A 25087-nucleotide genomic window follows, 5' to 3' on the forward strand; every position below is an offset into this window, starting at 1 on the left:
TCATTGCTGGCTACACTGGGACGTGGGTGCCGCTCTTAACAGTCTTTTATTGCAGCCTGTATAATGGCAATTCCCGTTCCTGTTATCGCGCCTGGCTCACATTATGATCAAGGGCTCCGTTCTCCATCGCTTATAGATTTCGTTAACACAAGTCTCCTCCTCTTCTCCTCTTCCTTCGTGATTTATTTTGTTTATTACCGGTTAGTACTGCCTATTACTATTACTGTTTATTGGCGATACTTCTCTGTGATATCGCACCCGACTTGCAATACGATAATAGGCTCCGTTCTCCACTGATTGTAGATTTTGTAAGAGCCCTCATTACGCCTTCTTTAGTGGTTTATTTTGTGTATTATAAATTACTATTACTGTCCATCACTATTGCCATCTATTACTGTTATCATTATCCTCTTGTATGATGCTGGTGTAATTTATATTGGCATTTAAACGATATTAATATAGAATATATTATTTCAGTTGTTCCTATTAATATTTCCTGGCATGTTATTAATGCAGATATAGTCGGTTTAAAATTTTTGAATAACATGAAAGAGAATATTGTATTTTACCCATAAAACACACACACACACACACACACACACACACACACACACACACACACACACACACACACACACACACACACACACACACACACACACACACACACACACACACTATCCTTATGTATGTTGATGCAAATTATGTAGGTATTAAGTTCTTAACCCTGAGAGCGGACTTTGTACTTTAGGGGAATCTCTCTGAGTAAGGAGCTTAGAAACACCTGCCATTAACCTCTGCAGCCTGAATACCTTGACTCTAAATTTATCTAACATCAGAGACCCATTGCAGTGAAGAAATTACGTACATATAAATAACGTATCAAAATGTAACATGCAAAATACATCGCTATGGAAGAAATGCCATCCAACCTGCCATGCTATCGAAATAAGAGATTATCTGGTCGTAGCCCCTCGTCAGTGCTTTATATATATCCATTTAATCCTGCCAATATATTCCTATGAACACTGTTATCATTAGACACCTGATATACCTCGCGCTTTTCGCTGTAGGCGGTGTAATAATAATCGAGGGCCTCACCGTCCACTCATTACCCAGGCTGGTGCAGGCCTGGCGTAATTTTGGGATTGGCGTTTACTGAGAGGGAGAAAGGAATCAGACCACATTTACTTTATTCGTTCGTCAGCCACTTCACCCCTTTATCTTGGTGACCTGTTTTTACTTTACGGAGAGTCAGAAAGGAATCAGAACGCATGTACTTTATTCGTTCGTTAACCACTTTGCTCCTTGTTCTTGGTGCTTTTTTTTTTTTTTTTTTTTTTTTTTTTTGCTCTACGGAGAGTCAGATAGAAATCAGAACACATTTGCTTTACTCACATTTGTTCTTTAACCATTTTACTTCCTTTATCTTGGTGACTATTTTTTTTTGTTACTTTGTTCTTGATTTGATGATTTTATTCACTTTTAGGCAGACTTTTTGACTGGGAAGGATTAGATATGGAATTCAATAATCTTTTCATTATGAGCGTGTTCTAAGCTAGCAAACGCGTTTTGTAGAAAAAAAATATAATAAATATTTGGTCTTCGGGGATGAAGGAGTTGGAATCCATCATCATCATCATCATCATCACCATCACCATCATCGTCATCATCATCATCATTATAATAATAAAAATAATAATAATAATAATTATTGTTATTGTTATTGGTAGGTGGTGGCGACCATCATCCACTCACTTGATGTAGTGCTGCCTACTTCTTCCTTAGTCTTTATCATTCTTTTTCTGTGCCTGCCCTCCTCTCATTATTTCTCCCATCTTTCCTGTCACTTCTTATTGCTTTTCCTTCCTTTACAGGTGGCTTTACATTGAGTGACAAACCAAATGGTTTCCTATACGCCAAGAAACCATTTACAGCGGTGGGTGGTAACCATATAACCAAACCATATGTGCTCCCTACGTGTCAGCAAGTGGGTTGGTGGAGGGTTAGTGCCCCTCCCTGTAAAACAAATAACTCAGAGTCAAATGGCCACCCCTAACGGGATTATGGCGTCTGGCAATAGATAAATAGATAGATTATTATTATTATTATTATTATTATTATTATTATTATTATTATTATTATTTTTATCATCCAGACCTCTTTTCTAACTTTAAGATCGGGTGAGGTAGGGTCCAGAGGCAAGAAGAAAAAAAACTATGCAAAATTAACTAACAAAAACCTGCCCATTTAAATCAGCCACACACTCATTCACCTACCGTTCAAGCCTTCGGAATCCTGACTTCAAACCACAGGCATTGACATCCAGTCTTATGAAGTTCATATTAACCTTCAGATACAGTCAATCCCCGTACAGAGTAAAAAGTAGAACCGTGTAATCAAACCATTTATTTCTTACAAATATCGCATCCAAAAGAGAACTTATAGCATGAAAAAAACATTATGTCATCAGATTTATCAAAGAGACGCGCCAAGGTGAGAGGAGTCATAATCAGACAATGGAATAAATTCTTTTGATGCAGTGTAAAAATGAGAGAGCATGAGTGAATGGATGAGAGGAACTAGGGCGTGAAGTGAGAGTGAGCGAGGGAGGGAAAGAGGAAGAGAAGGGTAAGTTTTGGAGATGTGAGAACAGGGGAGGTCAGGGAGGAGGTGGGAGGAAGGGGATGATGGAGAGGAAGAAAAAGAGGACATGAAGGGGGAGAGTTGATGGATAGAAGAAGAAAGAGGAGGGAGGGCAGATGATGAGAGGGAGGTGAGAATGGAGGAGGCCAGGGAGGAAATGAGAGGAAGAAAGAGAATAGAAAAAAGAGGTGGAGGAGAATGGAGAGAGTGAAATGACAGGAGGGGGAAGGGAAAGGATTTGGGAGCGGGAGGGGGTTGAGTGAGGGAGAGGGGTGAGAATGGGAGAGACTAAGGAAGAAATGAAAGGAAGGGATGGAGGAAGGGGAAAATTAAAGAAAAAGAGGAAGTTAAGGAGATGTAATGGAGGAAAAAGAGAGTGGGAGGAAACGAGAGTGGAAGTGAGAGACGCTGGGTTAGGAGGGGCAGGAGAGATAGAAGAGGGTGAAGGAGGGGAGGAGGAGGTGCAGGAGGAGGGGAATTTCAGGGGGAGGTAAGGAAAAACGCAGCAGAGGAAGTGGGAGAAGGAAGAGGAGGAGAAGAGGGAGAGGAAAAGGGATGGCGACAAGGAAGGAGGTCAAGGAGGAAAGAAAAAAGAGGGAGTGAGTGTGAGAGAACGAGGGTGTAGGTGAAGAGAGTTGGGGTTAGGGATAAGGAAAGGGGACGAAGGGAGAGTAGTGGGGCAGGGAGAAGGAAGGAAAAGAGGGAGCAGGGAGAGGGGAAAAGAAAATAAGAGAGCGAAAAGTGGGAGGTAATTGTAGTGGAGGTAAAGGAGTAAAAAAAAAATGTTTGGTAGAAAGGGAAAGGCAAATACAGGGGAGGATAGGAGAGGAAGGAGAAAAACGAAGGAAGATGAGAAGGAAGAGACGATGAGGAGAGTAAAATGAGAAGGAAAAGAGGAGGAAAGGAAGGATGGGAGGGCGGGAGGAAAGAAAACACACGGTGGCCAGGTCGATTTGGAACTGGCCTTACGTTTGGAGGTTGGTTTGTAATGGGTTTGAGCTCCATAGATTGAGCATTAACAACCCATCTCCTGTCCTTCAAAATCAGACAGCCAAAGCTTCGTATACCAATACTTTCTATAACTGGTTTGGTCTCATATGACAGAGCTGAGCCACTCGTAAAACTTGCATACCAAGTCATGTTATAGAGAAGGAATGAGTCTCCTTGGTTACTGGTCAAATCAGCTCACCAATCTGACTACACCTGGTAGTCAGGGTAGAAAAAATACACGATACTACTATTTCTTGTTTCACCGTCTGTGGCATGTCTGTTCAAGTCTGCCCAAACCCACAGTGACTTTACCATGAGAGAGAGAGAGGGGGGGGGGAGCAAGAACAATAGCATGAGAAAAAAGTTGGTGCGGGTGAAGGATTACTGAGGAGGGGAACATGGGAAGCACGACATACGGAGAAAGAGAGAGAGAGAGAGAGAGAGAGAGAATGGGAGGCCAAGGGAATTTTTGAAAGAGAACAAAGGGATTTTATTTTCATAGGAGAGGGAAGGGAGAATCATAACCTAGAACAGACGGGAGGTTGTGAGGTGAAAGAAGTGTTATTATTGCTCTGTGGTCTCACCCTCATCTGAAATGTTAACCCGGTCGCCTGCAGACTTAAATTATCTTTTCTGAGTCCATCATCCACCTTTGGGGGTACGGGGAGGGAACTTGGGGCGTTTTTGTGTAACCGGGTAGTGAAGCCACCCTGCTGTATCGGTGCCACCACGTGAAGGCGTCCCTCTCCACACCAGAGGCAATTGTAAAAGAAGTAAATAGAGTCGAGATGGAAGGAAGGAAAAGATGTAGAAGGAAGTCAAGATGTAAAGCGGAAGTAGAAGATGCAGAAGGAAGTCAACATGTGAAACAGGGGATAAAAGGCGAAGACCAAAAGTGTGAAAGGAGAAGATATTGAAAATGAGTAAATGGAGAAAGACAAAGATGTTAAGAGAAGAAGACAAAGATGAAAAGAACGCGAGAAAGGATTAAACCACTCATGCAACAGAGAGAGAAAAGAGAGAAATAAAGCAATTAAATAAATGGAGGAAGGAAAAGAGTGAATGAAATAGGGGAGGAGAGGACAGAGGAAGACAAAGGTGTGAGATGACGAAATAAATAATGTACAAGAGCGATAAACATGGAGATTGTAAAGGATGTGAGAGGAGTTAGTCAAAGATGCAAAATGTAGAAGTTGGAGATTTAATAACAAGAAGTGAAAGATGCAAAAGGAAGAAATCAAAGCTACAGTACAACAGAAACGAAAGGGGACGAGGGTGAAGGACTGCGTGAGAGGCGAAGGAATGACTGAGGAAAAGGTGAGGGGAAAGGAGAGAGAGGACAGAGTGGGGATGAAGGGGAGATAGGAAGTAGAGAGGAGAGAGGGGGGTGGACTATGGAATCTGGTGAAAAGAGTGGAGGGAAGAGCAAAAAAGAAAGGGAGTAGGAAAAGAGAGAGGGAGGAGGAGAGGGGAGGGATAAAGGCACAGAGAAGGAGAGGCAGAGGGTGAACGGGATACGGAAAGATTTATAAAGGGGACAGCAAGTAAGGAATGAGCCTTGGGCTGAGGAATGGATGAAGGGCAGGAAGGATTACAGAGGGAAAAAAGGAACAGGGAAGTAGTAAGAAGAAAGGAGCCAGGGAAAACAGTAGCGGATGAAGAGTGTGAAGCAGGCTGGGGCAACGAGAGAACTGGGACTGGAGAGAGGAGTTTGGGAAGAAGGCAAAAGAGGAAAATGAAGGACGGAAAAAAGATTGAAAAGAGAGGATAAAGCGAATAACAGTGAGGAGGAGAAGGGAAGAGAGAAGGGAAGGGAGAGAGAAGGGAAGGGAGAGAGAAGGGAAGGGGAGAGAAGATTGGAGGAGGAAAAATAACCCGTGTCATCATGGGCTGGCCCTCAACACTTCCACAAAATCTTTTAAAATTCGGATAAATAAAGCTCCAGCTATCTCACTGCTAAAACTACGGTATTTTCACAGTAGTTCCTGCGGTGGGATATCTCAAGGTTGTTATCAGATTTTAACCACATTTATTAGACGGGTTGAGGGGCAGCCCATGACGAAACGTTCCATATTTTTTTCCAGAACAATAGGTTAATGGATAAGGTCGTAGAGCAAAGCCAATTTCGACCTTGCCCTATAACCTTGACCTCTGACCCCTTGTTTTTGAAAGGCTACCTCTTTAGAACACCCTCAGTCTTTCACACAAAATTTGGTTAAAATCAGATAAAAACTGTTCGAGATATCTCCAGTCGGAAGTATTCTCATGTAGTGCGACTGTGAGAATAGTTCCGGGGAGGAAGGAAAGGGATAAGGGCAGGGAGGGGAGAGGGAAGAGGGGAGGGAGGGGATAAAGAGGATTAGAGTCCTGTGAGGGGGGAGAGAGGCTGGGGAAGGGGCGAAATGAATCATAGATATCTGAGGTGAGCAACCAAGATGTGAAAAAGTGAGAGAGAGAGAGAGAGAGAGAGAGAGAGAGAGAGAGAGTTGCTAAACTTTGAGAGGAAGAAAGGCACTGTAAGTTTGTGAAAGAGAGAGGGGGAGTTGGTATTGTGTGGGAAGAAGGAAGAGGTTCAGGGAGAAAAAGGGAAGCTGGACAGGAAGAGGAAAGAGTTCAGTAAAGGAGAGAGAGAGAGAGAGAGAGAGAGAGAGAGAGAGAGAGGTTAAATTCTTGTGGTTACGTTTTCTCTGTTGTATTCCACCTAACGCCAAACTGTTATTATTATTATTATTATTATTATTATTATTATTATTATTATTTTTAGATTCAGATGCCTGGGTGTGTTAAAAGCGATACCTGTCACCCATTTCATTTGGGGACCACTCTAGTGTTCTATTCTACTCAAAGCTTGACGATTTTATTCAGCTGAGAGTAAGTCTAAGAGAACCTGAGAAAATTACATTCGAGTACACAGGAAGTACAGACAAAAGAGGGTCTATTTGCCCATGAGTAAGATATCTAAAAAGATAATTTAAAAAATCTTAGCAATCTGTGAGAGAAAACGACAGAACTGCTCAAGGTTGCGGTTGAAAATAAAATGGGTTGCAGAGGAGGAGAAAGGCTGCAAAAGAGAGGAGGGAAATGTCAGAGTAAGGGAGGAGGAAATTTAACTGGGATTGTGTAAGGGTTTGGTTGGCAAGAACTGAGTTGCAAACGAAGAGGATAGAATGTGGTAGAGAAGGTTGATAGTAGAGGAGAAGCCATGAGCGGGAATGGAAACTGAATTGGATACACCGCTGGCTGTAAAGAAAGACGAGTAGTGAGAAGAGATCAGAAAATTAAAGGCAGAAGGAACTGGAGGGGAAATTACACTGAAGAGGGTCCAATTTGGGTGGAACCTTATATATTTTAACAGTAAGACAAAGTTTCTGCATATAAACCTTCTAAATTAAGGTGAAGTAGTTGATGGGAGGACTGTGAAAATAAGTGTGTGTGTGTGTGTGTGTGTGTGTGTGTGTGTGTGTGTGTGTGTGTGTGTGTGTGTGTGTGTGTGTGTGTGTGTGTGTGTGTGTGTGTGTGCGTGCGCGCGCGCCTAGGCGTGCATGTAAAAGGAAGGGACGGAGGGAAAATGTTTGGCGCATACGAGTGATGGTGGAGGGAGCTGGAAGGAAAGAGTGTGTTTTAATGGGTTGCTGAGAACAGGAGAGAGGAAGTGAGCAAATTGGGTGAAAGAGGAAAAAGGAAGGTAAAAACGATGCAGTTGGGGAGGCATGGTAATTAAGGTTATTTATTGGGTGCAGAAGAATGGTGATGGTGAGAGATAAGGTTTGGATGATGATGATGATGATGGTGGTCATGGTGATGGTGATGATGATGATAATGGTGGTGGTGATGATGGTGATGATAATAATAAGTGTGATGCGGAGGTGCAGGAGAGACATTACATAAAAAAGATTATAGGGAGGGAAGAGGATATGGTAAAAGTGAGATGAGAGGGGATGCCAGGGTCGGGAAAGGGGGTGAAAGGTGTGGAGAATGGAAAATGGGAGATTAATGTGGAGTACAGAGTGAAAGAAGGCGTTAGGGATTGAGAGAGGGGCAAATGAATGGGACGTGAGTGAGGGAGGGGAAATGTTAGGAGTGGGCGTGAGAGGGGTGAGAGAGGGGAAAAAAGAGGAGGGTGAGGACAAAAGTAAGAAGAGGATACGAAATGAAAGGAGTGAGAAAGGGGACAAGAAAGGGGGTGAGTGAGGGAGGGGTAAGACAAGCGCTGGGATTGAGAGGGATGAGAGGGAGAGGAAAAGAGAGAGGAATGAGAAAGGTTGATCACAAGGGCAAAAGAAGCGATTCGAGGGAAAGGAACTTGAGCCGAGGAAAGAGGAGTTGGGGAATGAAAGTTAAAGAATGAAGGGAGAAAGGAGAGGCGGCGAGAGAGGATAGGCAAGAAGAGGAACTGGAGAGGAAGGTGGTGGTGTCAGATAGGATTTCCGAGGGTGAGATTGAGTGAGGTGGTGAGAGATAAAGTGGAATGTATAAATCAGGGAAGAGAAGGAGGAGGCGGAGGAAGAGGAGGAGGTGGAGTGGGAGGAGGAAAAGGAGGAGGTGGAAGAAAAGGAGGAGGAGGAAGATAGGAAAGGGAGAAGGCAGGGTGAGGAGGAGAAAAGGAATATAAGCATGGGAAGACATAACTGTAAAAGATTGGGAATTGAACTTAAAACGAAGGCAGAGAGATGTAACTGTAAAAGATGGGACACAAGGGAGGGCAAGGGACCGTGGGAGGTGTGGTGTAACTCGAGGTGCAGGGAAGGGTGGGAAAAATTGGCGAGTATACAAGACGGTGTATAGGGACTGAAATTGAGGTCCAAGGGAAGTAAGGTACGAACAAGTAAGCATAAGAAAATGGGGCAACGAAAACAAGGCGTGGTGTAGCGAAGGACACAAAGAGACGTGACTGTAAAAAGCGGGACAACAGATGGAGGTGAAGTAAAGGGAAGGAAGACAGGCAGGTGGGCCCGGCAAAACGTGAATATAAATGATGGGACAGCAGGACGAAAGGTAAGGAACAGGAGGAGAGATGCGATGCAGGAGAGGAAGAGGGAGAAGGAGGGAGGGAAGAGGAAGCAAATGTAAATGGTAGATCGACAGAAAAAAGAAACAGAAGTGGAGACGGGATGCAGGGTAGGGGAAATGGAAGGGTGGGAGACAGGGAGACGTAAATGTAAAGGATGAGGCAGTAGTTGGGAAGGCAATGAAGAAGAAAGGCGATGGAGTACAGGGGAAGGACAACAGCAGGGAGGGAGGCAGAGAGATACAACAGTTTGGGAAAAAGATGCAATGAACAGGATAGATGGGTAGATGGGGTGTAGGGGATGGTGAGAGGCAAGGAAAGCAGAGAATCTGGCAGGGAGAGAGGCAGAAAAGCAGGTAGGGAGAGAGGCAGGGAGACGTAAAAGGTGGGACGACAGACGGGAAGGCAAGGGGACCGTGGGAGGAAAATTTACGTGGGCAGCGAGGGGTTCAAGAGATGGAGATATGTAGAAGCTGGAATTGGGACGGGACGAACCATTACGCTATATTTGTTGTTCATTCCTTCGCTATGTCAGTCTTTTTTTTTTTTTTTTTTTTTTTGTTAAGCTACTTCTGAACGCTTTTATTCAACTTAAGGTGAAACTCTGAAAGGAGGAATTAAAAACTACCTCTATTAATATGTTCAGTACAGTGATGATATATATATTTTTTATTTTTGCCTTAGTCAGACACATTTTTAATACTTAGGAAGACTTTTCTGCGTTGAAGCTCTTAATTTTATTTCTATTTGATTTTTTTTTCCTGTTTTAAGCATCAGACAACGCGCTCTTGACTTAATTAGCCTTCTTGTTATGAGACCGTTGTACGAGAGCTTGTTATGAGAGCTTTTTGTGCATAACACAGAATTATATTACAAAGCCTGGTTTTACATCCAATTCATACCAAACCCCAGTAAATACCACAAACCTAAACTCATATTAAATGCAAGTATTAGAGAAGCATACAAACTTCCAAAAGGCATTACGCGGAACAGTGCATGCTCAGCGTAATCTTGATGGGATTAAATTCTCTTCCGCCTTTATTGATGTTGCAAAAATTTACGGACAATTAACTTTAAAACCGTGAAACAGAGTGTGTATAGTTGTGCTTATCAGACTTAAATAAAAAGGCATTAAAAGTGTAGAGGTCAAAGGAAAAGACTGCAAATATATAGAGTATGAAAATGTGAACGTGTGAAGTGCAAAGTTCGAATGTAAAAGTGTGTATATTTTATTGGTGTCACTTGAACACGACACAGCCCCGACAGCATATTGCAGGTGTCACTCGGGTCCAGAGATCAACCTGGCAGTGTTGGATATTGCAGGGCTGGTGGTTCCTGGGTGCCGGAGGAAGAGAAGGAAGTAGGAGAAAAAGAAGGTGGGGAAGAGTATGAAGAATAAGGGGAAGCAAAAGAAGAAGGATAGGGAGAAGGAAGTAAAAAAGAGTATGAAGGGGAGGCAAAAGAGGAGGATGAGGATTCAAGAAGATAAGGAATAGGAGGAAGAACGAGGGGAACAAAATGAGGAACATAAGGAAGTGGAAGAGGACGTAAAGAAGTAGAGGAGGAGAACGTGAAGAGACAAAAGAAGGAGGTGGGGACTAGAGATGAAGGGAAAAAAAGGTGAAAAAAATGACATGAAGAGGAATATGGTGGATGATGAGGGAAAAAACGGAAACTGGCCAAGAATAATAATGAAATGTAGGAAGAGGACATACTGAGGAGAGAGAAAAGGAAGAAAACACATTGGACTTAAAGTATATGGAGGAAGAATACTTAAAGAAGAGGAAGAGGAAGACAGAGTGGATAAACGTAAGAAGGAACAAAGAAGAGGACAAATTAGGTGATCGTGATGCCGAAGAAGAAAGGGGACGAGGAAAGCAGAAGAAAACCTAACAGTGGAAAAACAGAACCATGAGGAAGAAGGAGGAGGAAGAGGGTGATCTGGAGGACGAAATGGACGTGAATAAGAATAAGACGGAAAAGCGAAAGACACTGAAGGAAGAGAAGGCCCAGGAAGAAGAATGAGAAAGAGGAAGATGAGGAGGAACAACTGACGTGAATAAGAATAAGAGCAAGGCAAAGGCACTGAGTTTTCTCTTTTAAATATGTATGTGGAGTCCCCCTGTTTTTCCTGCTTAAGATTCTGCCAAGGGACCCAGAGCGAAGGCAGTCTGGGGAACTTTGTAGGACGTCTCTTTTCTCTTTTTCTTATTCGCTCACTCGCTCGTGTGCACACATATATACGCGCACGCACAACGACTCACATACATACACACACAGACACATATGCATGAGCTAGCGTACACACAGACACAGATGCACACACATATAAAAACATGCAGATAGATAGATAGATAGATAGATAGATAGATAAATTAGATATAACTACAGATAACTGTGTATAGAGATGCATATAGATATAGACAGAGAGGGAGATACAGACAGACAGACAGACAGGTAATAGATAAGCATACATAATAATAATATATGTAACGTTCAAAATAAATAGCTAAGGAGAAGATACTAGAAAACCTCCCTACCCTATCAATATACGATCCTCGTGGTTCTGTCTACTCTTCTTGGTTGCGTGTGGTGGTGGTGGTGGATCGGGTGTATGTTGGTGGAGGTGGATCAGGTGTGTGGTGGTGGTGGAGATAAGGTGTGTGGTGATGATGGAGGATAAGGTTTGTGGTGATGGTGGGGGATAAGGTGTGTGGTGGTGGTGGAGGGGAATAAAGTGTGTGGTGGTGGTGGAGATCAGGTGTATGATGGGGTGGTGGTGGTGGTGATGGATAAGGTGTGTGGTGGTGGAGGATCCTGTGTGTGGTAGCGAATCAGATGTGTGGTGGTGGTGGTAGATAAAATGTGTGGTCTGATGCCCGTGTTATAGCATGTTAAATGATCTTACAACCCTGGACAAGCCCCTGAATACAAGAGTGAACAAAACACTAAACAAATGACTGACGTGTAGCTTGATTCTGTTCTTTAACTTATACAGTGAAGGGATTAGAAGAATAGTGCTGTCATTTCACTGAGGGCGTTAGAATAGCACTTACACTGATTCCCCCAAAAATCCGTTTTAGAAGGTTAATATCTTTACATACATACTGAAAAATGTGTTTTTGTCCTAGCAGATAAACGATGCTTTTACTTCACTACTTGACTTTAAGCACAACGTTTCCCAGAGTGTTGGGTCTTGTTAATGGTAAAAGGTGAATATTAAAAAGTCTGAACTCACCTGGAAAAGCGGCTTCTCTGGCCTGGCGACACTGCAGGAGCAGTGGCAGCAGAAGCAGCAGGTGTAGCAGCATAATGATGGGCACATCGCTAGGCTACCTCAGACGCAGGGGGCAAGATGGGGCAAGGGAGGTCACGAGGTCAGGTCATCCTCCCTGGGGGTCATCGTGGGGACATCAGCCTGGAAAAAGATTAGTGTTGATTATGAGTACGAGATTTATAAACACAGGAGAGATGTGAAAGGAGAATATTGCTGATTATGAATGCCAAATTTATATGCCCAAAAATAAAAATTAAATTGGTGCTGAAAATTGGTGCGAAATCTATATACACGAAAGATGTGAAAAGAAGATTACTGGTAAGTGTAAAACTTATGCAGCCTACACAGGGAGACTGTGTCGGCGCGTGTAAAAAGACGGGTTGTGTTTGGTGATTATCTGTGCAAAATTTATGGACTCAAGAAAGGTTGAGTTGGTGACTGAGAGAGAGAGAGAGAGAAAGAGAGAGAGAGAGAGAGAGAGAGAGAGAGAGAGAGAGAGAGAGAAAGGAGGAGGAGGAGGGGAAGGAAGAAGGAATGAAGAAGAAACTGACTGTTGCCTCGCCCGCCTTTTACACAGTGGTTACAGCGCCCCAGTGGGAGTAACAGTACTGTATAGGTTTGCTCCCCAAGGGGTGACTTTAGGTTTAACGACCATGAAATACCTCCAAGGAAAGTAAGCTGGTAAATTACTCTTAAATATACTGAGTTACTGTATCCTAGCCGAAGGTCCACACACCTCGAAAGGGTAATATGAGACTAAGCGTTATTGGCCTAAAGCTATGGGCATGACTATATATATATATATATATATATATATATATATATATATATATATATATATATATATATATATATATATGTATATATATATAGTTATTTATTTATTTATTTATTCTCGGCGAAGTGATAAAATCCGCCTGGATAAAAATATTCCAGCATCAATATTGTATTCAGACAGCTTTACCTTTTCCTGCGACCTTGACGCTTGATGTTTTTCTTCCAATATTCTTTCACGCCACTGAGGTGACCACAGACATTTTTTCAGTTTTTCAGTTTTTATATTCTATTGTTCATACTTGTTATTTATGTCAGATGTCTCCAAGGACAGATATATCCATGTATGCTTTCAGCCATCTCTTTGACAGCGTCTTCACTAGCATTTTATCGTAACTGACGTCACATGATTATTGGATATTCAGCTGCGAGTGAGACTGTCACAATAAATCCTCTCATGATCGTTACAACTCTAGTATTCTATTTCAGGCAATTTTATTTATTAGAGAGTTACTGGAACCTACATTTATTAATGTTATGTATTTGTTTATTTCTTTTGGGCAAGGTAAACTGAGGGCTGGGGGACACTGATGGGAGCGAGAAAGTGAGGGGATGAAGAGGCAATTGGAGGCGAGGAGATGAAGAGGGAGGAGGGAAATGGAATGGGGATGGGGGACGGTGGGTGATTTTGATATGATTAATTTATTACGCCCGAAGGCACGGTGGGTGGTGATGAGGGCGGAGGAGAATCAGGTGAGGGGAAGGAAGAGCTTAAGGGAAGGAGGATCGACGGGGTGCGGGGGGTGAGAGAGAGGGGTGGGGTGTAAATAATCCCGTTTTTAGCCGATGCTCTGGGCCACCAACTCCATTTGCATGTCAGTAAGCTCTAAAATCCGTTCATTTGTCTAGGGATTCGATGACGTACAGATGATAGACGGACGATAGACAGACAGACAGACAGACGGCAGATACTCAAACGATAGACAGACAGTCGATGCACAGACGATAGTAGGACGATATATGGAGAGACAGACAGGTGGAATCACAGACATTCTCAATGAGACAGTGGACCACCATGTCATCAGACACCCACCCATCCCACGTACCGTAAACTGTAGGGATATAAGTCAACATAACTGTAGAGTTACTATGGCCATAGAGTTTTGCGGTCTATGCCTTCGTTTATTAGTTACACATTCACTACTTTATCTTTGCCACATCAGCTTATAAAGATACAGTTTAAAATTCTGTTATTACAGAAATTTGCTTAATACATGTCTCCCGAATTACACACATTTGGAAATACTTTGCTAAGACAATACACCTATGGGCTTAACGTGGACCTGAATTATTGACTAAACTACATTATTCAGTAAAATCAAAAAAATGATTAAAATATCAATTGCATAGTTACTGAAAGAAATGAAGTTTTTGTCCAGGGCGTAGACGGCTGTTAAATATATCCAGTGTAAATGAACACTATGTACATACGGCAACAAAATATATATATATATATATATATATATATATATATATATATATATATATATATATATATATATATATATATATATATATATATCGCGTGGACTGTGTACGAACCAATGTGGCACACGGACGAAGAATGCGTGTTGGCCTTGTATTACAGCGAGGGTTGGCTGAAATATTACGAATGCTATCGGTCCCCTTCTGTGAGACTTTTTTTTTTTCTTTTCCGTGTGCACAATAAAAGATTTATAGTTGAATAAATTAAATGCATTACTACCCAGGTGATATATGGATTCACACTAAATGTGGCTTCTCTTCGCTTTATTTTCGTAATGCAAATATTTATGAATGTGTACTTGTATAATAATGTTGAACTTTATGGTGTATTACCAGATATTGTTGATATACGCATATATAAGAAGTTAGTGGAGAATTTCAAACTTTTTATGCACAATTGGAAATGTAAAAGTGGGAAAAGAGAGAATACAGTTTTGGGGGACTTGGTAATATAAACAATTAATGGATACTGTACAGGGACACCTTCCCGTGGTGACACCAATATAACCGGGCAGGTCCACTGTCTGGTCATACAAACTTCCCTCACTTCCCTCCCTATTCCCCCCAAAAGAGGATAGTGGAATGCACAAGAGGGATAATTTCAGTCTGCAGTGCACTGGGTTCACATCCAAACGAACATGGGTTACAACTACTACCACTATCACAGACGAAAAGCCTTGCTGGAGCGGCTTTAATTTTACGAAAAATAAAGTAAAATTCTCAATAAATAAAAAGTGTTGGAGTATAAATGCAATCTCTTCCGGCCAGTTTCTTAGAAATTGCATGCTTGGTCTGCGTGAGGGAGGCCATGAGGAAATAGTGTGAGGGAGGAAGAGAGGGCTGTGTGAGAGAGAGAGAGAGAGAGAGAGAGAGAGAGAGAGAGAGGGAGAGAGAGAGAGAGAGAGAGAGAGAGAGAGAGAGAGAGAGAGAGAGAGAGAGAGAGAGAGAGAGAGAGAAGGATGAAGGTGAGGTATGAGTGAGGTAGGATGAGAAAGTGTGAAGGGGTGTGAGGACAGTATGAGGGAATGTGAGAGAATATGAAAGACGTGGAAAGGGGTGAGAGAGACAGTGTGAGGGAGTGTGCGATACAGTATAAAAGTGTGTGAGACAGTTTGAGGGAGAGTGAGAGACAGTATGAGTTAAGAGACTGTTTGAGGGAGTGTGAGCGAGTGAGAGTATATGAGAGACAGTGTAAGGGAGTGTAAAGAGAGTGTGAAGTACGATTTGAGATATAGTGTGAGATAGTACAGGAGACAGTGAGAGAAGAAAAGGGGCTGTAAGAGTGTGTGGGAGAAGTGTGAAGGATGAACTTGATATGTGAGGGGGACATTGAGAAGAAAGTGTGAAGAGGAATTATGAGAAAGGAAGGTGAGGGAGATGTATAATGAGAGATGTGATGGAACGTGAGAGACTGTGAGGGACTGAAAAATGTGTGAACGAGTGTGAAAGACTACAGGGGAATGTGAGAAGCAGGCTGAGAAAGCGTGTGAGAAAGTGTGAAGGAGTATGAGAGACAGTGAGAATGTGGAGTGATAACGGTTGAAGTGAAGTGTATGAAAAAGAAGTGTGAGGGAGAACAGTCAGAACTGAACGTCAGATGTGCGATGGAGTGCGAGAACCGAGTGTGAGAAACTAGTGTGAGAAGAAACTGTGCTGAGGTAATATTACGAAAGGGTGTATGAAGAAAATGACTTGGATGACTATGAAGTTTGCGAGGGAATACAAAAAAGAATAAATGTTGGTGGGGACATTAGTAAGAATAGTTAATAATAAATAAGAGTTGTGTGACAAAGAATAACTGTGAAACATGAGTTAGGAAAAGCGTGAACGATGAAATAAGGTGAAGGGGATTAAGAAAGAAGACTGTAAACTATGAGTGTGAGGGAAATATATGAGCAAAAATGGGAGTATAAATCAAGTGAGTGATGTGAGAGAGTAAAATGAGACTGACTAAAGGTGGAGGTGCGAGGGAGTATTATAATAACTTGCGAAAAGGTAAAAGAGAGAGAGTGTGATTGATGAAGGCGACGATGATGGTGAAGGTGAAGAAGTGTGTGGCTGGAATGTGAAGGACGGATATTAGGAGAAGAATTAGCAAAAGCCGAGTATAACCACAAGACATAAGCATCAGTATGCAATGAGAATCAAAACTCAGTAAAAGAAATAATACTGTAGAGTCAGTAAGCAAGACTAATGACCAGCCATGAATAATAATCAGCTCAAATAAAGGAAAAAAAAATAAGTAGGAGAGTAAATTAAACCAGCACTCAAAAAAAAAGAAAAAAAATAATGAAAAACAAAAGAAGACCCGAAGTCAATCAAAAGAACCACCTCTCATAAAAAACTAGAAATAGTAGTTTTACCCAAAAGGTAGAAAAAAGATCAGCACACAAACTAAAAAAAAAAAAAAATCAAAAAGTAAAGAAAAGAAAAATAATCAGTTTCAACAAGAAGTAATACCAACAATCACTAAAAAGGCATCAACACAGAAAAAAAAAAACAGCATCGTCACACATCACTCACATTAAAAGGAATCAGCACAGGAACACACACACAGAAAAACTTGCACTGGCATAAAGCGAATCAACTCTCATCCAAACAGAATCAGCAGTCAGTCAAGTGGAATCAGAAGTCACTTAAACAGAATCAGATCTCCACAAATAGCATCGCCAGTCTCCCAAACGAATCAGCAGTCTCTAAGCGAATCAGCACTGAGAGGGGAAACCAGAGTGAGGACATCAGAATGAAGGACGTGAAGATTGAGAGAGAATCCCGAAGGAGGAGGTGCGTGAGGTGAGAGACTGAGTAGAGGCGGGAGGGAAGGGAGGTGGGGAGGGAAGGGAGGGGGGAAAGCTAATCGCAAGGAAGGGCAGGGGTGGGAGGGGGAGGCATACTCTTGTAGTCTTTGAAGGCTCCCTGATTAGCTCTCCTTACCAGTTTATCATTTATTTATCTACTTATTTACGTAACGAGTTAGAGGTTATATTTCACTTCTTCCTTACTTTTTATATTTCTCCGCCTAAGCATAAGGTGAGGTAATAACAAAAATGTATTTTTAAAAAGTCATTATATCACATGGGTCTATATACTGTAGAAACGAGACAACTAGAATGTAATCTGTAAAATAAAACGCCAAGGAAACAGTGCTGGAAGCCTCTGAGGTTACGAAAATGCTGCTTTAGTCCTCGTCCAACCCTCAGGGATGGGTCTCTTCACGTGCTCCTTCCCCTGCTGAGAGAGGCAGAATTCAGATGTAATCCCGCAAGCACTAGCAGGCAACTTCGAGGGAGCTGTGGGAGTGTGGTTGGCCAGGGGAAAGGCTGGGAGCAGAGTAGAGTAGCGAAACACCAGAAAAAAAGGAAAGAGTAGGCAATAAAAGTCAAGGAAAGAGTAAGGAGGGCAACGAAATAAAGGAAAGAGTAAAGAGAAAAATGCTGAAAGTAAAGTGTGTAAGAAGGAAATAATGACAGTAAGGCAGATAGGGAAACTCAAGGAAATAAGTAGAGTAAGCAAAGTAGTGAAGAGTAAAAAAGGCAACAAAACTCAAGGAAGAGAGGAATGAGTAAGGAAGGCAGTGAAACTCAAGGGAGAGAAGAATGAGTAAAGAAGGCAGTGAAGCTCAAGGAAGAAAGGAATGAGTATGGAAGGCAGCGAAACTCAAAGGAAGAATGAGGAAGGGCAACAGTATGCTAGGAAATAATAAAAGATGGGTAAGGATGGTAGCAAAACTCAGGGAAATACTCGTAAGGAAAGGGTAAGGAAGACAACGACACCAAGGAAGTAACTCAAGAGCTGGAAAGTACGAGGCTCAAGGAAGAGAGGAAAGGGGAGGAAGAAAGAAAAATCTAAGGAGAAAAGTTTAAGCGAGGAAGCGATAAGTAAATCCCTCGTAATCAGTTGCCTTTTTGACGGTAGACCACAGTTTATTATAGAAAAAAAAAAATCTTTATTGCGGCAGAAAGGTACATTGAGAAAAGAAAACAGATTTGCCAAGAAAACCCTGTACAGTACTGAGTGAAGGAATACCACACAGCTTGCTTCATTGGTGATACACACACACACACACACACACACACACACACACACACACACACACACACGATAGTTATACTGATAAGCAATTTGAAGAAAAAAAAATCTCATTTTCTTGTCCTCTAAAAATGCAAGTCAACAAAAGGAGAAGTTGGAAAAGATAAGCACAAAAATTTTAGAAGCCCATCTCTCATTTTTTGTCATCAGAAATATATGGGAACAAAAAATTACTTCAAAAAGAAACATCTCTCAGTCTCCTTTCTTTCCAGAATATTTACGTACTAGGAAAATGAAAAAAAAAAAAAAAAAAAGCTTGATAATTCCGTGTCCCATTCACCTTTCTTAAAACAAAGGTACTGACGAGGAAATGAAAAAGTACAAAAAAAAAAAAAAAAAAAAAAAAAAAAACTGAAAAACCAGCCTCTCATTTTCCTCCGTAAAAATCAGTATTACTCGAGCAAAATGAAAAGTAGAAAAAATTAACGTTCGGATATTAAAAAAAAAAAAAAAAAAAATGCCTTGCATCCTCTTCCTTTTCAAAAACATGCACACAAGCAAAATGAAACATCGAATAGCTCCATGTCCAAAAAACATGACAGATCCACCTGTCATTCTCTTACTGTCATAGAAAGAAGGCAAAACGAAAAAATGGGAAAAAATATCCGTCAGAAAAAATGTGAAAAGCGCGTCTGTCATTCTCCTCCTTTCCAAAAATCATACACTGAAGCAGAGTAAAAAATCGAAAAAGACCCATAAGTGAAAAAAAAAAAAAATGGAAAGCGCTTCTCATTTTCCTCCCCTCAGCCTCTAAAAATTCCTGTGTCCCTCGTCTTTAGTCGGGCTACACGTAAACCCGTAATTAATGAAGTGCTTTACGTTAAGACTTTAGGGAGGAGGAGAAAAAGAAAATGCGTTGGATCAGAGAGGCGTAATTTTAAAAATGGGAATGGAAGGGATTGATACAGACAAAGGAAGGCGGGAGGAAGAGAGAAAGAAGCAAGGAAGCAGAAAATGTTAGATTATGGAAAAGGAGAAGGGAGGCGGAGAAAGGGAGAAGGAAGGAAAGAAGGAAGGAAGGGATGGAGGAAAGAATGGTATAAGAGGGGAGGAGAAAGGCTGAGGACATGAGAAAGGAGGGAAAGAAATAACTATGGCAACAAAGGAATAAGGAGTACACGTGAAGTGCTTTATGTAAGAATTCAGTAGGGGAGTAAGTAATTTTTCTTTTTTTTGCAGGTAAGATGATAACACCACTCCGCCGGAGCAACTCTTCTCGCTGGAGAAACTGTTGTACAGGTTCGCCTGTGGTATGTGTCCAATTGCTTTCTTGATAGGGCGATAGGGATGTTAGGTTGTTAATCCAATGCCACGAACATGAATAACCCTTTCTTCCCCAGGTTTTTCCCTGCAGGATATTTAGAAACATTATGTGAATTTTGGCTGCCGCTGCTGCTGTTGTGGCTGCAGGCTCAACTTATGAGAACCATTTGGAGGATAATGAGTTGAGGGATATTGTATAACTAGGCAGCAGAATCGCCCAGTTAAATCGGTACCACCAAACGCAGGCGTACCACTGTCAATCACGAGACATGAAATAGTGGTGAGTATGATTAGGGTGACATGCTGATAGATTTGGAGGTGCACATGGAATGATAGATTTGGAGGTGCACATGGAATGATAGATTTGGAGGTGCACATGGAATGATAAATTTGGAGGTGCACATGGTATGATTGATCTGGAGGTGCATATGAAATGATAGATTTGGAGGTGCACTTGGAAGGATAGATACGGAGGTGCACTTGGAAGGATAGATATGGAGGTGCTCATGGAGTGATGAATATAAAGGTGCAGTTTGAGTAGTAGATTTGGAGGTGCACACGAAATAATAGGATTCAAGAGGGGATGGGATTAGAGGACTCCGAGAAAGAAGCGAATTAAAGGAAAGTAAAGGAAGTGGAGAAAGGTAGGAAATTAAAAGTCATACGAATGGGCAGCAGATGGAAATGTATGGAGTAAGAATGGAAGGGATAAATGTGGATTGGAAATGAAAACTAAGAAAAATAACAGGAGCAGGGATGGAGAATAGTAGGAAGGAAAGGAGTGGGCAAGGAGAGGAGAGAGGGAGAGGAAGTGAGAAAGAAATCAGAGACAAAAGTAAGGAAGCATATTAGGTAGGCTTCCCTGACTTAGATCAAAGAGTAATAAGAAAAAAATTAGGCATGCAAATGAAAGTGGGTGGTAAAAGGTGTGGGATAGAAGGAAAGATGAATTAAGCAAACGAAGGGATGGTATAATGAGAAAGAGCAGGAGGAAGGGAAGTAATTACGAAAAAAAAATATGAAAGCAAATGAGAAGGGGGTCGAGAAGGAGACGGGACAGGAACGAAAAGGTTAAAGAAGAATCTATCTATCTATTGCCAGACGCCTCAATCCCGTTTGGGGTGGTCACAAACAAATCGCCTCCAAGTCGCCCTGTCCCCCGCCATCTCACTGCCCTGCTCCCAACTCACACCCCCCTCTCTCATATACCTCTCCACCCCATCCCTCCATCTCATCCTTGGCCTCCCCCTCCCTCTTCCCCCCTCCACCTCACTCACGTACACTCTCTTCGTCAGTCTTTCACCCTCCATCCTCTCCACATGGCCAAACCACCTCAGTGTGTTCCTCATAACGCTTCCTATCACATCCACATCCACACCACAACGCTCCTTTATATCCTCATTCGTCAGCCTGTCTTTCCATGTGACTCCACAGGCTCCTCTTAAATAACTCATTTGCACTGCTGTCACTCTTGACTTGTGTCCTTCCAACAACGTCCAAGCTTCACTTCCGTACGTTAGAGTTGGTATCACAATACTGTCATGTAGTAACTTTTTCACTTCCATGCTCACTTCCCTGTTTCTTATCACTGCTTTCAAAGAACCAGCAACCTTTCTTCCCTGCTGTACCCTTTCACGCACTTCACCCTCCAAACCTCCATCCTTACTCATCACACTACCCAAGTACTTAAACGTACTCACATTTTCCAATTCCTCACCATCCAACTTCGCTGTACATTCACTGACGTCACCTCTCTCAAAGACCATCACTTTACTCTTCCCTACATTCACCTTTAGATTCTGTTTCTTACACACTCTCCCAAACTCATCCACCAAGCCTTGCAGCTCCCCTTCGTCTTCACTCAACAACACAGTATCATCTGCAAAGAACAGTTCAGGGAGTTTCCAAATACTATCCTCTCTCACCAGGGCCACTCCAACATCCACTACCCTACCTTGTACCTCTTTTATTACCCCATCCATGTACAGATTGAACATCCATGGAGACATGACACATTCCTGTTTCAACCCAACTTTCAAAGAGAAAAATTCACTTAGTTCACCATCCACACGCACTGCAGCCTTCGCACCATCGTGCATACTCTTCAGAGCATTCAACAACTTCCCATCTACTTCACATATTCTTAACACTTTCCACAATCCTTGTCTATCCACCCTGTCATATGCATTCTCCAAATCCATGAAAGCCGCATACAACTTCTTTCCCTTCTCTAGAAACTTTTCCACTAAAGATCTAAGAATGAATATCTGATCTACACAACCTCTTTCCTTCCTAAAGCCTCCCTGTTCTTCTCCAACTAATTTCTGTGTTCTTTCTCTAACTCTGTCAATAAGTATCCTACCATACACTTTTCCTATTATACTAAGAAGACAAATGCCCCTATGATTACCACACACTTCTTTTTCCCCTTTTCCTTTGTACAAGGGAATAATTATACTTGACTTCCAATCCTCCGAGACTGTACCTTCCTCCCTGGCCAATCTGCACATCTTCCACATCCATTCTACTACTATCTCTCCCCCATGCTTCAACATTTCACCACACACTCCATCAATTCCTGGGGCTTTCCCCGATTTAACTTTCTTCATTGCTTCTACAACTTCTATCCTACTGATTTCTTCTTGTCTTCTCACCTCCCTCCTTCTACCAGCCATTCCCCAGCCACTTATACTCGCATTACTTCCATCCTCTACGTTCAACAATTCCTTAAAGTGTTCTCTCCATCTGCTCACTTTTTCTCTCTTCTCCACTAGTAATCCACCATTTTTATCTTTCACTCCCCTGCTAACTTCACTTCCACCCTGTCTTACTCTTTTCACCTCTTTCCATAACATTTTCTTGCAGTCCCTCCACTTTACACTTAAATTCCTTCCAAATTCCTCATCTACTCTCTTCTTACTCTCTCTTACTAATCTTTTCACCTCTCTCTTTCTTTCTACATATAACTCTCTCTTCCGCCTCCCAACTTCTTCCACGCCCCTCTTTCTCATCCATTCATTGTATGCTTTCTTCTTTTATGCCACGGCCTGTCTCACCTCTTCAGTCCACCACCCCCCTCCGTCTTCTCTTCCTTCCACACACCACATCACATGCTGCACATATTTCTTCTTTAAATATCCTACACACACCTTCCACGTCTCCCATCTGCTCCAATTCATATTTGCCCAATCGTTCCTCCATTTCTCTCTTATACTCTGCCTTTTTCTCATCCTCTTGTAACCTTTCCACTCTCCTTGCAACTACTCCTTCCTCTCGTCTTTCCCTTCTTCTATTCCTCCATCTCACTTGAATTCTAATTCTGGCTACCACCAAGTAGTGGTCAGAAAGTCCACTCCCCCAACCTCTATGAGCTCTTGCATCCATTACACATCTTCGCATCCTTTCATCCACACACACATAATCAATCATTGCCTTCCTTTCATTCAGTTCACCACCTACCCTTCTCATCACTCGCCATGTATACCTGTGGAGAAGAAAGAAAGATGTAAATGCAATATAACAGGAAATTAGAAAGAGTAACAAGGAGTAACTAAGGAAGAAGGAATAGAGGAGAGGAAAGGGTTTAGCAAACAAGGTAAATAGAAATGGTGCTTTTGCAAAAGAAAAAAAAAAAAACAGAAAAATCATAGGAATGAGAATAGGGGAGATCAAATTATATAGGAAAGACGGAAGGGATGAATGAAGGGATATGATGAGAGAGGAATGGAGAAAAGAAATATGAAAAAGCGAGAAGAAAGGTAAATAAATAGTAGAGATAAAGAGGACAGAAAGTAATAACTGAAAAGAGCCAAGCAAGAGAAAAGTAACACAAGTAACGAGAGAAAGAAAGTACGTGGAGGAGGACGAAAACGAGAAAAATAAACGAATGGAGAAAAAGATGAGAAGATATCATAAATGAAAGAAAAAGAAGAGAATATGTTCAGTAGAGAGGGGAAAGGAGCAGAAGAATGAGGAATAGAGGAAGAGGGAGTAAATGAGAGCCTAAAAGAAGCATCTTTCCTATCCCAACAATCTTCTCTAATCGTCAGCGTGGGTTCCGTCAGGGACGCTCCACCGGCGATCTTCTCGCCTACCTTTCACATTCCTGGTCATCCTCCTTTCGGGACTTTGGTGAAAGCTTTGCCATTGCACTTGACATCTCAAAGGCTTTCGATCGAGTCTGGCATAAATCTTTAATTTCCAAACTGCCCTCTTACGGTTTTCTATCCTTCTATCTGTGCCTTCATCTATAGCTTCCTTTCTGGTCGTTCTATAGCCGCTGTTGTAGACGGCCATCGTTCTGCTCCTAGATCTATCAACAGTGGTGCCCCTCAGGGCTCTGTCCTATCACCAACTTTTCTTTTTATTCATCAATGACCTTCTAAGCTGTACATCTAACCTTATGCACTCATACGCTGATGATTCCACCCTTCACCTTTCCATTCGGTTCCCGCAACGTCCATCTTAGCAGTTAATTCAGCAAACACAGCAAACGAGGGATGAGGCTATGGCACACTTAATGTCTGACTTGGCTCGTATCTCTGACAGGGGTAAAAATAATCTTGTTTTTAATGCATCAAAAACTCAATTCTTACATCTATCAACTCGACAAAATCTTCCACAGGAGTACCTACTAATGTTTAATAATATCCAGCTCAATCCTGCATTATCCTTGAACATGCTTGGGGTTTCATTCACTCTTGACTTTTCTTGGAAAGATAATATTACATTTCTTGTATAATCTGCCCCCAAGAGATTAGGTGTGCTAAGCCAACTCCGTACCTTCTTTGCCCCTGCACAGTTGTTGACTTTATACACGGGTTTTATTCGCCCCTGTGTAGAGTACAACTCTCATGTGTAGCGAGGCTCCCTACATACAGCTCTTCTCAAGAGGGTGGAGTCAAAGGCTTTTTGTCTCATTAACTCTTTTGCTGTTACTGGCTCCCTTCAACCTCGGTCTCTTCGCCACACTGTTGCATCATTATCTCTTGTCTATCGCTACTTCAGTGGTTACTGCTCCTTTGAACTGTCTGCTTTCATCCCTCCACCTCTGTGACGGGCGCATGGCACCCGTCTAGCAACAAACTTTCATCCCTTTTCTGTCCAACTCTCTAATGCAAGAGTTAACCGTTACTCTCAGTCTGTCATGAATGCAACAGGTCAGCTCTGGACCTGTCTCCCTCTGTCTGTATTTCTTACTATGATCTCCAGTCTTTCAAAAGCAGTGTGTCTCTCGAAATGAACGGATCATGAATTTGGCTCTCTTTTGTATTGTTTTTCTTTTATTTCTTGGAAGGAACGGTTTGCGGGCTCCTGGCCTTTGGTTCCATCTTCCTTGAATATATAAATAGGAAGAAGAAAGAATTAAATAAAAGATAAAGGCGTAAAAAAAGGCCTAAAGTCAGAGGAGAAAGAAAAAATGGGGAACTGCTGATGTGGCTGGGTTGGAAACTTTGAGTCCTTTTCATTTTTAGGGAATAAATTAGACATGATTA

At 42.0% G+C, this 25087-nt stretch overlaps 1 pseudogene; it reads right to left on the reverse strand.

Moving 5' to 3' along the window:
• The window catches only part of LOC145407801 (uncharacterized), a 65126-nt pseudogene extending 53171 nt beyond the window's left edge, over positions 1-11955 (reverse strand).
• Positions 11956-25087: the final 13132 nt, after the last annotated feature.

This window comes from Coenobita brevimanus, chromosome 74 (genome assembly GCF_032717465.1).
Source record: "Coenobita brevimanus isolate Jiangsu-jjx chromosome 74, ASM3271746v2, whole genome shotgun sequence".
NCBI lineage: Eukaryota > Metazoa > Arthropoda > Malacostraca > Decapoda > Coenobitidae > Coenobita > Coenobita brevimanus.